We start from the raw sequence: 15,163 nt of genomic DNA, 5'->3' as shown, positions 1-15,163 counted from the left end.
CCTCAAATCACCTTGAGCTTGAACTACTTCATTTCTGTCTTTATGTCTCCCCAGCCTTAGCATTTGATACTGTTGCTCAGGCATTTTTCAGTCACATCTGACTCGCTGTGATCCCAATTGGGGTTTTTCTAACAAAGATACTGCAGTGGTTCCCCATTTCCTTCTCCAGTTCATTGGACAGATAAGGAAACTGAGGCAAACAGGGTTAAGTGATTTGCCCAGGGTCACACAGCTAGTAAATGTATTATGCCAGACTTGAACTCAGGAAGATGAGTCTTCCTAACTCTAGCCTCAATACTCTCTACCCATTGATCCACCTAGTCCTTTAATACATGTTTTATTCTTTGAAATGTATGGAGTATTTCCTCAAAGTTTGGTTCTTTAGAGCCTGGATCTCATTTCCCATAGAACCAACCAACCAATCAAAAAGCCTTAAGTGTTAATTAAGTGCCTACCAATCTCCTCCAGCAGCCATCTGAGCCCATGAACAGCCAGCATAATTTCTGCCGGAAAACACGTTCCATGTTTCAATTCTAGGTGACAGAAACCTATCACCCTCTGAATGATGGCCTCCCCTTCCTTTCAGCCACAGTAGCTACCGTCCAAACCCTCAGTGCCTCGGAACAGCAGGGAAAGGAGAAGTATGGGGGAGGGTCATAGACAATGGGACCACAGGTTTTGAGCTGGAAGAGATCTCATTTACTCCACCCCTCCTTGTTTTACAGATGAGCAAACTGAGGCCCAGGGAGACTAAGTGATTTTGGATGAAAGGACCATTGAGCTAGAGCTGAAAGGGACCTAGCCAGCCAGGAAGTCCAACCCATTTATCTTAGAGATGAGGAAATGGTGACCCAGGAAAGTGAGGGGACTTGTCCATGGTCTCACTGAGTCTAAGTTTCAGAGGCGGGATTGGAACTAAGGATCTCTGACTACCAAGCTTGTTTTCTTTCCACTGAACAGGGGACTGCTAGGCATTCCACCTGTAACAGTATATAGAGAGAGTGGTTGGGGTTATTAGGCATCTCACAGGTTAAGGGGCACGGAATTCTAACAGCTGCAGCAGGGGCTAAGTTCGTATCCATGCATACGACGGAAACAACTGAACAATAAAAGTTACATAGAGCCTTCTCCTGCTCCAACATAAAGCAAAAAAAAAAAAAAGTTTCCAGGCTGACTCTGCAGCCTCTGTCCTGGAGCCTGACCAAAGATCTACAATTACCTTTTCCACTTTCCTTTAAATAAATACTTGGGGTATTGTCATTTTCTCCCTATGCCTCATCTGAGAAATAACCTCTAACCACAGGCTCATAGGATCATAGACTGTGAGAGCAGAGAAGTGGAATAGAGCCTAGAGTGCTCAGTCTGGAGTCAGGAAGACCTGAGTTCAAACCTAGCCTCAGACATTTTGTAGCTGTGTGACCAGTCAAGAAATCCTGACAGAGGTCTAAGGATGATGGTGTTCAGTCCCCAAGGAGGCTAGGAATTCTAAAAGGAGAAGGTAATTGAAAGCCAGAAAAGGTTCTTTAAGGGTTTTTGAACTGACTATTCATAGACTTGGGAGACACACAGCCAACAGGCTAAGAGCTGTGACTTTTAACAGGCCATCTCAGCGTCCCTCAGAAGGCTCTGGGTGGTCACATGGGCAGTCACTTGAGGAATCAATAAGAATAACAGGACGATGTCAATACTTTCGTTTCTGTCGGGAGTTAATGATGTAAATATGGCCAAACCCAGACATCACGTCATTGGTTTCACATTCATTAAGTGGGAGCTTAGGCTGTCCGCTGATGACATGATAGATAAGATTTTTTTTTTCCCCCAAGCGTAGTTGGGGCAGAGTGAAAGTGAAATTTGGGGGCCTGCTAAGAACTACCTCAAGAAATAATTGTCAAGGATTCTTTCAGCCACTGGCAACAATTTGTAGTATCAGGGTTTTTTCTTTCTTTTTTCTTCTTTCTTCTTCTGTACTTAAAGATAGAAAATATGCAGTTCTGGATTGAAAGCTGGCCTTGGAGTCAGGAAGACTTGGATTCAAATCCTGTCTCTGGTATTTATACCATGTAAGATCAGGAGTAAGTCACTGCACTTGTCTACATGTCTTCAGTATCTTCAGCTGTAAAATATGCATAATTATACTTCTGTAAGGTGTCTCTTTGTATATGTATGTATCTTGTACATCCAAATGAGTTGTCTAAATGTGGCTCATGGAGAGGTGTGAATAGATATCTCTGGAATATTATCCATCTCTCTTCAAGGGGAACTTTGATTCCTGCCTGAAGAAGACAGGAAAATGAAACCATGAAGCCTTTCCACTCTATTTTCCTCAGAAGGGAGATAGAAGATTAGAATGATCTCTATCTACCCTCCACTCAAAGGATTAGTCTAGGGGAATAATTTTTGGTTTCAAATTGCTTACATGGACACCATCTCTTAAAGGAGATGACTCCTCAAGTTTTTATCCAAAGACTTGCACCCTTTCCACCAGATGCTTGTTGTACAAAAGTTCATCCTATACAATAAATGGAGCACAAACCCATTTATCCAAGCAGAGAGCAAATAGAGAAGTTATACCGATTAGAATATGCCAGACAACGCAAAGAGTGAATGACCTCTCCCGCTGGGAGCAAAATCATTCAGCTCAACTGAAAGAAGGGAAAGCACCTGATTTTACCTGAGGGGATTCCTCAAAGTCACTAGGAAGACAAGCTGGGAATCAGGGATGTGTGTGGTGCTGGCTCTTCTGTATGTCTGCCTCTACCCAAAGTCTCTCTCCCTCTTCCTCTCCCTCTCCCTCTCCCTGTCTGTCTCTCTATCTCTCTCCCTCTCTCTCTCCCTCTCTCTCTCTCTCTCTCTGTCTCTGTCTCTGTCTCTCTGTCTCTCTCTGTCTCTCTCTGTCTCTCTCCCTCTCTCTCTCTCTGTCTCTGTCTCTGTCTCTCTGTCTCTCTCTGTCTCTCTCTCTCTCTGTCTCTGTCTCTGTCTCTCTCTCTCTCTCTCTCTCTGTCTTTCTCTCTTTCTATCTCTGTCCCTGTCTCTCTCTTCGTGTTTCTCTCTAAAGAGGGTTTGAAATCAATATGTGTCCTATCTCAAAATAGGAAATGGAGCAGAATTCTTTTCTCCCCAGTTCACATAGCAACTCTGCCCTTCACACAGGCACACAACACTGAGTTACCCTCCTGTTTGCCAATGAGCAGAGACTTCTGCAAATGCACTGGGCTTGAACCTGGGGTCACACCTTTCATACCTACCTCTCAGGGTTATTGTGAAGATTCAAAGGAAATACTATTTTTAAGAGAACTTAAAAACTTCTTAGAATCATAGATATAGAAGTAGAAGGAAACTCAGAAGTCACTTAATCCAACCCCATATTTTATAGATGAGGTCATTGAGGTTAGGGCAGTGACATTCCTATGCCACACAATTAGGATTACAGGATCAGCAATCTATAGCTGGAAGGGGCCTCAGAGGCCTTCTAGTTCAAAAACTGCATCATAAATTAAGAAACTGACCCCAGGGAAGTTAAATGGCCCAAGGTCACACAGGCAATAAGCATCAGAAACAGGATTTGAACTCAGGTCCTCTGACTCATTTTATTTCTGCTATACTGTGCTGCCTTGCCCTAATTACTATTGTTTATACTTCACAGTTTCAAACCATCTTCAGTGTTCGTGAAAAGAGAACAGGGCTGGAAGAGGGGCCCTGATTAGAATGGCACATCCATAAATGCCTAATATAGAAAGGTGAGATTATGGTGGGCACCCATTCATGCCCGCTCATTCCATACCACTCCTTCTGTTCCACTTAAAACAAAAAGGGGGGTGGTGAGATGTTTACCATCCAATGCCCAGGAATGCGAGCCTACAGGGGGTCCTTCTAAGGCCACAAGGTGATGGAGGGATTGGTTGTGGGTACCCTAGGGTTGTGGAAATTCTTCTTAGACAGCCAGTGGTGCAGGGGTATGAATCTCACCCTGGAACCACAGGGGGAGGTGGAGTAATGGGCAAAGAGAGATACTATTGTGTTAGAAACCAGTGCCTAGGCTGGCTATTGTGAAGAGGATGAAATCTGGCCCATCTTCCCTCCCTCCTATTTTTGCTTGCAATGATATTTATTGCATGGTTTAACTGAGAAGACAGGGCCGCCACCTTGGAGAGCACCGGCCTTGGATGCCAAAAATCTGTGTGACTTGTTCAGTGTCCGTCAGAGGCAAGATTTGTACCCACGGCTTCCTGACTCTTAGACCAGGTCCCTGTACACTGAATGTTGTTGTTTCTTGTAATGTTATTGGTTGTTCAGTCTTTTTTCAGTTGTGTCTGACTTGTAGTTTTCTTGGCAAAAATGATGGAGGGGTTTGCCTTCTCTAGCTCATTTTACAGATGGGGAAAGTGAGGCAAACAGGGTGAAGTGACTTGCCCAGAATCACACAGTCAGTGTCTGAGGCCAGATTGGAAGTCAGGAAGATGAGAGACTCCAGGCCCAGCACTCTAACCACTGCACCACCTAGCTGCCCTATATTTTTATTTGTACCTTGAACATGTAAGCCTCTCTGTGGCTCGGTTTTTTCCTCTGTAAAATGAGTGAGTCATAGAATCACAGGTGTAGAGCTGGAAAGTATTTTTCGATAACCCCCTAGATTTTAAAGATGAGGTTACTAAGGTCAGAGACACAAAGTGACCTGCTGCAGGTCACAAGCATACTAAGTAGGTAGATTCAGGATCTGAATCAAGAAGCCATGACTCCAAGTTTGGCATTCTCTCATCGTCATCATCATCACCATCATCATCATCATCATCATCATCATCGTCATCATCATCATCATCATCGTCATCATTATCATCATCATCATCTTATTAGTCTTATTAGTCCCTAATTAATAAGCATTCATTTTCTCTTCTTCCCACTCTCCCCTTCTCCCCAAACAAGAAGAAAAGGAAAAGAAAACTCTTAACAAATATACAAAGTCAAGAAAAGCTAATTTCACCCATAGCTACAACCAAGCATATGTCATTGTGCATCTGGATGCCACCACCTCTCCTCAGAGACCTTTACAGCCTTGGAGGTCCCTTATTGCTCTAATATCATATGATCTTGAGGTTTTATTTTATTTTATTTTACTTCATTTTATTTTATTTTTTGGCGAGGCAATCAGGTTAAGTGACTTGCCCAGGGTCACACAGCTAGTAAGCGTCAAGTGTCTGAGGCTGGATTTAAACTCAGGTGCTCTACTCCATGACCATTGCTCTACCCACTGCGCCACCTAGCTGCCCAGAGATTCTATTCTAAATAGAAAGTGAGACCAGTGGTAGTGGGAGTGACCTTCATATGTATTAGTCTTATCCCCCAGAGGCAGAACCTGTCTTCTCAGAGACTAAGAAAGGTGACTTTGTCAGGTGCCTTTCAGTCTCCACTTTCATCACCTTTCCTGCCAGGGATTTGTTCTTTGTCCCATTCCCCTGGGGCTCTGCTTTTGTGTGGCTGTAACTAATCTGTGCTAAAGTGTTAACTATTCAGTATTTAGGGTAGAAGGCTTCCTGAGGCTCTGGAATTCTAAAAGGAGACCCAGAGCTAAAGGGACCAGTTTAGAATGATGGAATTTCAGGTACTCTGCCATGTTTTAGGGCATAAAATGTTTCCGGCTGCCCCTCACACCACCCCATGGGAGGCAGCTAGTTGTTCTATATCCTTGTATAATAAGCTGATGGCTCAGGGCTGACGCCCCAGGACCTGGTTGATTTGAGGAACTTAACTTCGATTCCCATCGACACAGCTTGTGTTTTACATCCTCCCAGAGGAAGTAGACATCTCTGCAAACATCCAAATTCGGCTCATTTCTGGCTCCCTCCTAGAGTGATTCAAATCAGATCACTTGCTACTAACCAATGCTACTGATATGTATTTTAAACATTAAGTATATGCACTGTAAGAATACGTGAGAACATGCATGAGGCTCTGAATTCAGTGGCAAGATAGTAGAGACAGTCTCCTTTTCCCTTCCCAGAGGGGTCAGCCTCCTTCCTCCAGCCATATTATCCTATTATATTTTATTATTATTACTATTATTGTTGTTGGTATTTCTTGTTTTTACATCACCTTAGTTTCCCAATACATCGTTCTCCCACCACATTCCTAGAACTACTCTTCATAATATTGAATTAAAAAATGTGGGCAAAAAAAAAAAACAAAAAAAAACAATTCAACAAACTGATTAATTGAGTGGAGCAGTTTACACAGTATAATATGGTCACAGGTCCCTCCTTCTGTCAAAACAGGAGGAATCTCTTTGAGACCAAGCTTGGTCATTGTTGTTGTTGTACTGTTTCCATTTGTGTTTCTGTAGCTACACCGTATATTGTTTTCTGGTTCTTCTTACTTCACTTTGTATCAGTTCATATAATGTTTCGTATGTTTCTCTGTAATCTTCAGTCATCACTTCCTAAGCCTTAGAAACGTTCCATTAAGATTGTGTCTCATAATTCATTAATAATTGCCCAATCAGCAGGCATTTACTTGGTTTATAGTTTTTTGCTACTACAAAGAGTGTTGCTACCAATATTTTGATATGTACATAAGGGGCATTTCTCTTTTACTTCCTTTTTTCCTTCCTTCTTTCCTTTCTTCTTCTTCCTCTTTTTTTTTTTTAGCAATCACTGACTTCTTTGTCTTCTACCTATTCTTGTATCAACAAACTAACAGTATTAATAGGGAAAGGCTCAGCAGCAGTAGAGTGGGAAGACTTTGCTGAAGAATGCATCTGTGCATCATCTGGTAGATTTCCTCTCCTGCAGTCCCAAGACCCATGCATTGATTGCCACATCCTAGGCATGCATCAATCTCAGCTCCAGTTCTGCCCGAGACAGCTGCTGCTGCTACTATAGATATTGACACTTCTGTTTGTCACCATGACCTTGGACACCGCTCTCATGCCCCTAAATCTGCTTCCTTCCTGTGTCCAGCAATCTTCGCTCACCTCCAATTAGCAAATGCATTTTGGGACACCGTTACTACAGAGAAATAGGTCTTCTTCTATCATCCCTTTGCCCTGAGCCCATAACATTCTGAAAAAGTGATTATTTTCCTATTCTTGTCCTTCTCTGTTGAACATATCTACTCTACCTGTGTAGATGGCTCTAGACAGAAAAAAAAAACTGGGCTATTAGAACATCATGGGACAGGTGGCTAAAGCATGGTCTGACATAAAGAACATGAAATTTGTAGAACATTAATACATTGTTGGTGGAGTTGTGAACTGATCCAACCATTTTGGAGAGCAATTTGGAACTATAGCCAAAGGGCTATAAAAATGTGCAAATCCTTTGACCCAGCAACAGCACTTCCAGGGCTGTATCCCAAAGAGATCATACAAATGGGAAAAGGACCCACATGTACAAAAATATTCATAGCAGCTCTTTTTGTGGTGGCAAAGAATTGGAAATTGAGAGGATGCCCATCAGTTGGGGAATGGCTGAGCAAGTTGTGGTATATGAATATAATGGATACTATCGTGTTATAAGAAATGATGAGCAAGTGGACTTCAGAAAAACCTGGAAAGACTTGTATGGATGGATGCTGAGTGAAGTGAGCAGAACCAGGAGAATATTGTACACAGTAATAGCCACGTTGTGTGATGACTAACATTGATAGACTTAAGCTCTTCTCAGCAATGCAAGGATCTAAGACATCTCCAAAGGTCTCATGATGGAAAATGCTGTCCACATGCACAGAAAGAACTATGGAGTTTGAATGCAGAGTGAAGCATATTATTTGCTCTTTTTTCCATTTTATTTTGTTTCTTCTTTCTTGTGGTTCCTCCTATTGGTTCTAATTCTTCTTTACAACATGACTAATGAGAAAATATGTTTAATATGAATGTATATGTAGAGCCTATAGCAGATTGCATGCTGTCTTCAGGAAGGGGGGAGGAGAAGGAGGTGGAAAAAATTTAAAACTCAAAAGCTTATGGATGTGAATGTTGAAAACTAAAAATAAATTAATTAATTAAAAAAAGAACATGAAATTTGGCTTCATAATACCTGACTTACATCTTAGATCTGCTACTAGAAACTGTGTAACCTTTGTTATTATTGTTATTCAGTTGTTTTCATTTGTGTCTGACTCTCAGTGACCCCATGTGGGGTTTTCTTGGCAAAAATACTGGAGTGGTTTGCCATTTCCTTCTCCGGCTCATTTGACAATTAAGGAAACTAAGGCAAACAGGGTGAAGTGACTCATCCAGGGTCATATAGCTAGTAAGTGTCTGAGGCTGGATTTGGACTCAGGTCTTCCTGAATCCCAAGCCTGTTGTTCTATCCAGTGCACCATCTAGCTACCCACTATATGACCTTGGCTACATTAATTAACCTCTCTGGGCCTTAATTCTCTTCTCTTTAAAATAAGGGAGCTGATCTTGCTGGAGTTCCAGTATGATTTCTAATGCCTCTTTTTTTTCTATGTGAGTGGACAGAGGCTCCATCATGGAATCATAGAATTATAGAATATCCCCCCTCAAGAGCTAAGGTCACAGTGGGGCTAAGAAGCAAAGCAGATACAGCTGCAGCACACCTCTATCCCGGCATTTTCAGGGTGCGCTTGCTATTGCTTTAAGAGTATGAGGACACTATAGCTAGACTGTCCAGAAAAGAGTCAGGGCAGAGTTATGGTCAAACAGTTTAGACTGAATTGGGCAGTCGATACAACCCACTGGTTTGATTGATTCTGCCTTCCTCCCTCAAAATCAACTGCCTTGTTGTTCTTAATGAGTGGTTTACTAAAGAGGCATGCAACAAGAGGTGTTTTGGAAAACATGCAAAATCAGATAAGATAAGGTTTCAAACCCTTAAAGTAAGGTTTGTGTGAGCTGTTGTTGTTAGAAGCATCCAAAGGGGCAGCTAGGTGGTGAAGTAGATAGATGATGATGATGATGATGATGATGATGATGATGAGTATAAAAACTCCAATTTTAATCAATTTAATAAGCATTGATTAAAAGTCTATTTCATGCCAGCCATTATGCTAGACATTGGATATGAAGACAAAAAATGAAATGTGTCCTTCTTTCAAGGAGCTTACCCTCTACTAGGAGGAAAAATCATGTACATATATGTGGATAACTAAATGTGAAAAGCATACAAAGTATATACAAGGTAATCTTTGGGGCTTATACTAATGACCTGAGGAGGCCATTAAGAAAGGTGTCACATAGGAGGTAACACTTGAGGTAACTCTTGAAGGGGGATGATATTTCTAAGAGCCAGGGAAGAGAAGAGAGAAAGTTCCATGCATGAAGGGCTGTTTATACAAAGGAAAGGATGCAAGAGATGAAATTCTGCTTAGGAGGAACAGCCATAGGTTTGCAAAGGATTATCAAAGATTTGTATTATGGTGCAGATGGTATCCTTATGACTATGTAGAAGGTACAAAACTAGGTGGAAAGGCACCACATTGGATGAAAAAAGCAGAGTCCCAAAAGATGTTCAGTCATGTCCAACTGTTCATGACCTCATTTGGGGTTTTCTTATCAAAGATATTGGAATGTTTGCCATTTCCTTCTCCAGCTCATAGATAAAGAAACTGAGGCAAATGGGATTAAGTGATTTGCCCAGGGTCACACAGCTAGTGTCTGAGGCCAGATTTGAACTCAGGGTCTCCTGAGCATTTGTGCACCACTTAGCTGTGCCTAAGATGTTAAAAGGCTTTAAATCCAAGATCACTGTCCCACCTCTTGCTGATTATCTTTGGTCTTTTTTTTTTTTTAATCTACAATATGCTGAGTATGTTTCTTTAAAGTGATTCCTCTGGGAAACTTGAGTGTAAATAGTCCCTTGTGTGATTCAGCCTCCAGAGGGACTCTGATCTTGCAGTACTAGTGGTTAGCTCCCTACATTCTGAGTATTATGTATGATATGAGAATGTCCAGAACTGTTAGCATCAGCTCACGTGGGCAGGCATTGTCCTTTATGTGGCCAAGAGCAAGATGTTCCTTTCAGGGGTCCTGTTGATCTCTGTGTATTTGTGAATAACTGGATGAATTCAAGATTCCACTCCTCTGGAGCCACAGTGATTTCAGTGGCTGATGCTGAGCTCTGGCCCCCAGGCCAGCCCTTCATTAGACCCCTGCCTGAGTTACATGCTTCTGCAACTCTGCTCTTATTCTACAAGAGAAGCAGCATTAGCAGTCAATCTGTGTCACTTGGGGACAAGCTTTGTGTCTTTGCCTTTTTGGAGATCCTTGAAGGGGGATGGGTAGGAATAGAGATGTTGCTAGGTATGCATACAGAATGGAGAAGGATGGTACGTGTGTTTGTGTAAGTTTTTTTTTTTTAGGACCATAACCTACCCCTGCCCCCATACCTTCAATTTAGTACAATATAAACTCTGTGAATTTGTAAAGAGTATGGACTGTTTATGTGATTGTTATTTGTTTTGTTTTTGTACCCTAGTACCTAGCATTGTGTAGACATTTAATAAATGCTTATTGATTCACATATTGATGAATTAACTCTGATTTCCTGAATCCCTAGTATGAACTGCCTCAGAGGAGGTATGAAATATACCCACAAAAATCAGAAATTTTGGCCAAAAAATAGAGGGGGGTAGGAAACATTGTCCCCTCAATCCCTTTTTTCTGAATCCAGAAATTACCAAGTCCCAGCATACCACAGCACAACGCTTTTTGGGTGAATTTCAAAATTCCTGTCATTTTATAGAGAACTGTATTTTACTGACCTTGAGAGATCTATTTCTCTCCTCTGGGATTCCCTCATTATTCAATTCCATCAAACCCTGCAATCCTGCATTTTAAGCTTGCCAACTTAAGAGACTCTTGTAAATGGGTATATTTCCATAAACCCACACAATAGGACTAATTGCATGGGCTTACAATGTAATCCTGAGGTCGTTTGATTACTAGCTGGGTTCTACTATGAAAGTGCACATTAATTATTTAAAAGATGGACTTATAATTATTGTAAGCCTTAAGTAATTACCTATAATTTTGGCAAGTGTTAGAAAAACTGATAGTCTAGCAAATTCAGGTTTTAGTCATTAGGAAGCTCATAATTACATTTAAATTGCAAAATGAGAATTATGCAATTTATCTCCCCAATAATGCATAAACATTACAGTGATTGTAGGTTTTAATGGACTATATTATTACTAGAGAAAGCAGAGCAGCTCTGGGCAGTAAGGGGCAATTTAAGTCTACCCCTACTACATTTCATCTTAACTGCTGATCCCTTACTGGGGCTCTGTCCACTCTGCTCCACAGATGAGTGTCTAGAACTACGCGCTTTTCTTTTCCCATGAAATTGATGAAGTCCTCGGGAGAAGGTACAGAGAAAACCTAAGGAATATAAAATAATAAATACCAGAGGACAATAGAGATGAATATGTCCCAGTTAAAGTAATAAGCACATGTTCCATGCATATGGCACCAGTTTACACAACATATTTCACAGACATACTTTTATTTGATGCTCATAATATCTCTTGGAAAGGAAATGGACCAGATATTATTATCCCCATTTTATGGATATTCAAACTGAGAGTTAAATCAATAAGCATTTATTAAGCACCTACTTCATGCCAGACACTATGCAGAGTGCTGAGGATACAACAAAAAGCAAACAGGCCCTACGGGAGCTCAGATTCTAGTGCCAGAGATGTCATGAAAACAACTATTGGAGACACCATAGAGAAGACACCATTAGCATTAATGGGAGGGAGGGGTCAGAAAAGGCTTCTTGTAGAATGTGGGATTTTACCTGAAAGTTGAAGGAAGCCAGGGAAACCAAGTGAAGAAAGGGAGCATTCCAGTCATGCAGGACAGCAAACATCAAAGGCGCTGAGCCAGGAGGTGGAATGGTACGTGCAAGGAACAGCAGTAAAGCCAGGTTAGTTGGAAATTCAGAGTAGAGTGAAAAAATAGGGAGACTTCATGAATTTGGATGTCATCCTTGTATTGGGGCCATGCTAATCTCTGTCTCATTCCAATTTTAGTAAAGATGCTGCCACAGTGACAGGAAATAAGGTACTGAATACAAGAAAGGTTATGTATAGGCCACGTGCTAATATTGTATCTGTTGAATTTTTCTGCCCTTGGGGTGGAATGGCTTGGGTTTTTGCATTCACTCATTCATTCATTTTTTGATTCATTCATTCGTTTTGGCTTCTTCATTTATTTACATATTTATTCATTCAACAAATATTTTATTCAATTCAATTGAATAAAGACTTATTAATCATCTACTCTGTGAATAAAACATATTTTAAAAAACAATCATATGGCTTTACTTTGTTTGAATCCACTTATTTGCCACAAGAGAGAAATTATATTTCTTTTTTGGGGGGGGAGGGGAAGGTTATGGGTGGAGAGTCTGGGAGAGTGAGGTTAGTGATAGTGATGGCAGAATTAAAAAGGAAAAAAAACATCAATGAGACATTTAATAAATACATGGTAGAGAGTAGAAGAAAGTTCAAAAGGGGACACAATCAGGACAGCTTTTAAACTAATATATTAAACCAATTATATATATTTTATTTTATTTTATTTTATTTTATTTTTAGGCTATTGGGGTTAAGTGACTTGCCCAGGGTCACACAGCTAGTAAGTGTCAAGTGTTTGGTCTGAGGTCAGATTTGAACTCAGGTCCTACTGACTTCAGGGTCAGTGCTCTATCCACTGCACCACCAAGCTGCCCCAATTTTATATGTGTGTGTATATATATATATATATATATATATATATATATATATATATATGTAAAACCAAGCTACCTATAATAGAAATTCGCAGTTTTCTTATATTATCCTATGTTTCTGCTCCTATTTTTCTATGGAAATTTTCAAGTCTATTAATGTTTGTCAATTTCAGAATAAGGGAAAATAAACATTTTAAAAATCACTTGCTATGTGCCTAGGACTGTGCTAGGTACAGAAGCAATGTGTTTTACTGGATATAGCACTGAACTCTGAGTCAGGAAGACCTAGGATCAGGTCCTACTTCTGACATATAGGCTGCGTATGGGCAAATCATCTAACTTCCTAGTATTCCACGCAATGCTTTAAGACTTTAAGTTGCAGAAAAGAACCTGCCCTGTATCGTAATGGGAGTTTGCTCACTTGAGAGTTCTTTGTATCACTGTAATCACAGACCTTATCTAGGAATTATAATAATAAATTCTCTGAGTTAGCAGTGACTCAGGCAGGGGTGTAACAAAGGGAAGGCATTTTCCTAATAGAATGGGGGCTGAGCCAAGATATGATTGAGTAATTAATATATCTAAGTCCTGGATCGAGAAGAGGAGTGATACCACAAAGAAGCAGAGCTAAAGACAAAGAGGAAGGCAGATCTCTGAGAGCCATAGAGAGCTTAGTAGTTACTCCAGGATTCTCTCTGGCATTGGACAATTTGTATATAACAGGTGAGAATTTAGTATTGAATGGCATCCCCCGGTACTTATTTCTGAGTAGGTTAAACATTGGTCTCAGCATCCTCTAGCTGCTACAGTAGAAATAATCATGAATCTATGTCTTATGACTCCAAGTTTCATGTTCCTTCTCTTATGCAACACTGCTTCTGCGACCTAAAGATGGTCCAATTTCAAATATGTGTGTGTGCGAGATCTCTTTAGCCTCAATTGTAGAGATTTACATTAGTCTACCTAGCTTTTAATTTCTGGGGTGGGGTAGCCCCTATTTTATTCTGCATACTCTTTGCTCTAAGTATACCTTCCAGTTAGGTAGTTGATGACTGAAGGCTAAAAATAAATGAGAAGATAATTGGCATTATTAGTATTAAGCCCAAACAATGACACTCTTGATTCATCTGCAAAATTCAATAAATGAATGGAGTATTCATTAATTCAATAAATGAATGGAGTATACATCACTGAGAGATATCATGCTACACACAAACATCATGTTCTAGGGGCCTAGAGTCAAGAAATGGACTATAGAAAAGAGTGGAGAAGCATTACTTAGAACCTAGAGTTTCCAGGTGACATTTCTTCACTGAAGCAGACTTCTCTGAGGTGTTTGTAGGAAGAGATGCCAGTCCCAGCTTCTAGCTTGGTTTTCTTTTTATTACACTCTCTTGTTCCCAACTTCTCTTAAGCAAAACTCTTTTTGCTGGAATGGAGAGGGCCCAAATTTAGTGGGTTTGCAGGCTAAGATATGGCAGACATAGAGACCAGACAGATAAGTGACATGGGACTGATGACCTTCGGCTATCATTCATGGAGAGTTTATTTTAATGACATGGTTTAATTTTCATAAATGTTTAGGTACATGTGGGTAAAGATGGATGAAATGGGCTCTTAAGGCTTGTTGAATGTTCTTTTCCACCTCACCTAAAGCAGTATCCCGCTGGTTTCTGGGCCCCATATTTGCAGTCACACAGCATGACAAATTGTGGTTTCTTTGAATGTTCTCCGACTCTGCTGTTGGTCCTATACTCTGGTGAGAGGGGCAGCATGGCACAGGAGAGATAGTGTAGTACAATGGGCAGAGTCCTTTTTGACTTTAAATCCCACGCTTAAAGCTCTCTGCTTCTTGGATCATAGGCAAATCCCTTATACTCTCTGAATCTCAGTTTCCTTGTCTGTAAAATGAGGGGTCAGACCAGATGGCATCTCAGGTTTCTTTCAACTCCAGATATTGTTATTGTACAGTTATTTCAGTCATGTCTGACTCTTTATGACTCATTAGGGGTTTTCTTGGCAAAGATACTGGAGGGGCTTGCCATTTCCTTCTCCTGCTCATTTTACAGATGAGGAAACTGAGGCAAACAGGGTGAAGTGACTTGCCCAGGGTCATCCAGCTAGTAAGTGTCTGTGGCCAAATCTGAACTCAGGAAGATGAGTCTTCCTGACTTCAGGCTAGGCAAGCAATGCACTGTGCCACCTAACTGCCCAACTCTAGATGTATAATCCTTTGATGCTCCTATAGGGCAGCAGACCGTGTGTGAATAACGTTAAAAATGTACTCCTTACACATGCTGCTCCATCTTGCATTTCCATGATTTTACGCTAGCTCTCTCCCATGCTGGGGATATTCTTCCTTCTCAGCTGAACCTCTTTTAGAAGCTCTCAGCAACCTTGCGGCTCAGCTGGAATACTACCTTCTGCCAGAGGCCTTTTCAGCTACTAGTACCTTCTCCTCTACGGTTACT

The 15,163-nt window shown here is 40.9% G+C and overlaps 1 pseudogene; it reads right to left on the bottom strand.

The window, feature by feature from the left end:
* Positions 1-11,911: 11,911 nt before the first annotated feature.
* On the bottom strand, positions 11,912-12,011 carry LOC114043452 (annotated as a pseudogene).
* Between the last annotated feature and the right edge of the window lie 3,152 nt (positions 12,012-15,163).

The sequence above is a fragment of the Vombatus ursinus genome, unplaced genomic scaffold, assembly GCF_900497805.2.
Source record: "Vombatus ursinus unplaced genomic scaffold, bare-nosed wombat genome assembly UNPS02014768.1, whole genome shotgun sequence".
In the NCBI taxonomy this organism is placed as follows: Eukaryota; Metazoa; Chordata; class Mammalia; order Diprotodontia; family Vombatidae; genus Vombatus; species Vombatus ursinus.
This window is presented reverse-complemented; position numbering and strand designations above follow the sequence as displayed.